Source organism: Triticum urartu, chromosome 7, assembly GCF_003073215.2.
Source record: "Triticum urartu cultivar G1812 chromosome 7, Tu2.1, whole genome shotgun sequence".
NCBI lineage: Eukaryota > Viridiplantae > Streptophyta > Magnoliopsida > Poales > Poaceae > Triticum > Triticum urartu.
This window is the reverse complement of record NC_053028.1, coordinates 707,305,916-707,308,281: the sequence shown is the minus strand read 5'-3', so window position 1 is coordinate 707,308,281 and position 2,366 is coordinate 707,305,916. Positions and strand designations below refer to the sequence as shown.

The following is a 2,366-nucleotide window of genomic DNA, read 5'->3' as shown; positions in this document are numbered from 1 at the left end:
CGTAATCTGAACATTCGTTAACTTTTAGTAATAGAAAAAATGAACGCATATGCCAAGTGAGTAATCTATACTACTATTAAAAAAGCAAACATAAATTCCCCTAAAGACACACAGTAAACTGTACACAGGTTAATCTGGACTCTCCAATCAAATCAACTTAGACACATCCTGCTGTCCATATTAAGTTAATGGTCTGCCATACAAATCAACAGTTCGGATTAAATGTTCTGTCGCAGACGCGGTGGTCTGCCAACCGTCTTAGCGCTCCTGTCCCCTGATTTACGGATTGATTTCCCTCTCTTCTCCGCCCTTGTCGCGCGCCTCTCTCGACTGCGCAGCCGCCGCCCTTTGACACATCGATCGTCTGCGTTGACGTCTGGTCACTACGGCGATCCACAGCCGCACCAAGGCGAGCCAATCAAATCACCAGCACAAAGTATACCACAATGGGGAAAACACGGGAAAGGAATTGGGGGCGGGCGGCTCACCTGCGCATTGTGAGCAGGATCTTCTGGACGGGGGTTTGGATCTGGATGGGGGTGAGAGCGAGAGTGGAGCACGCTGGTTTCCAGCAAGCTACAAGGCTTCAGCCGAAGGGGCGGCTGCATGCACGCGGCCACCATCTCCGCCGCCTCCTCAAGACGAGGCCGCCATCATCGAGCTCCACTCCGACGCGCTTGCTACACCCCCCCCCCCCCCCCCCCCCCACCCCCCCCCCCCCCCCCCCCACACACACACACACACACCTCCCACGTGGTCTGTACCACCTCTCACCATGACGCCCGCAACTCTGGATCCAGGCAGTGGCCCCAGCCCCCGCTCCCCCTCGGGAGGAGGAAGAAGGCTTGGCGTGCTACATCCCCTTCAAGGTCTACATCCTACGAACTTTGTTTGATTTTCTTCATCCAATCTTTTACAGCATGGGAGCGACGTGGTAAATCCATCCACCTGGTTGCTAAACTGCATTGCGCTCCGCTAATCTGAATTCCCACCAGAGATCATGGTGAGTGATTTCAGTGTACCACCGCATATTTTGAGGGCCAAGAATTTTATTTATGTTTGATGATTTGCTGAACATGTTGTATGTACATCAGAGACCCTCATTTATCTCACGTTTTTGTAGGGCATTGGAGTGAAGGACAACATATTTGCTATCGCTATGTGGTTGTCTTCCAATATGGTTCTGTTGTGCTCTTTAATATTGGTGATCATGAAGCTGAGCAACATCTTTATATGATCAGAAATCATGCTTCGGAATTGCTTGAGCTGGCATGTTATTTGTATAAACTGTTGGTATGTCCATACTATTCACTAGCTGGCCTGTTATAGTGACTGCTGATATTTGATAAAGACCATTGAGGATCAAGAGATTCTCTCTGAATTTAATTTGTGTTTGTTGTAGTGCATTTTTAGCGGGCACAATGCTTTGGCCTGACCTTTATATGGCTTCTGCACTGGCCTTCTTAATTGTTTGCAAAAAACTTTTTAGTTTTTACCGCTAAACATGTGCAACTTTGTACATGGTGTGGTGGGTCATGTGAGTGGCAGTCCATGCACAATTGCATGTTCGAACATGCATTATTTTAAAACATGAGAAGTTTGAGTCAAGCCTCATTTTCCAAGGGAGCAAATATCTTGAATGCTCTCTAGATATTTATACAGAACAGTTCAAATTATGTAGCTGAACCAGCATAAGTATATAGGCACCAGTCATGCCTAAGATTACCTGGGACCGACTAGGTGGCCCTGGCCTATAACAGAATAGCAAGAGTAATATGGCACCTATCGCCTAATCCACTGTATAACTCTGAACCTGTATTATATTCTCACATGATGATATTATATAGTTCTTAAAAGTTTAGACATTGTTTGAATTCAGATAATTTAAAGTGTTCTTGGTCAAAGTATCCCTCTTGATCATTACATCCGGTATGTACTGTGATTGAGCAAAGTCAACAAATTATTTCCATGTGGTTGCACGGTTTCAAGTTCTAAGGCACTACTTTAATAGGTCGATGACATGGTTGAGGAATTTACTGAAATCAATCGTATCATGGAGAAGACTGGTGACTTCACAATGAAAAGAAAGAAGCTCTTTCAACTTATGGGTGAGGCTAATTCTAATATTGCAGATGTTATCATTAGACTTGGACTTTTTGACAGGTATGTAGGTGTTGCACTCCCTCCTACATATTAGATATCATATACCATAAATTTTAGCTGTGTATGTGTTGTCATTTTCTAGAAGGAAGGAATTTCATAATGCACCAACCCATGTGTTGTGTTCTGTTATGGAACAGAAGTCATGTAACTGTCTAAAAATTAGGTAGACATAATTTGACATCTTAGCCTGGTAGGGTTATATA

At 44.5% G+C, this 2,366-nt stretch overlaps 1 pseudogene; it reads left to right on the top strand.

Moving 5' to 3' along the window:
* The first annotated feature begins 446 nt into the window (after nucleotides 1-446).
* On the top strand, nucleotides 447-1,435 carry LOC125519528 (annotated as a pseudogene).
* Nucleotides 1,436-2,366: the final 931 nt, after the last annotated feature.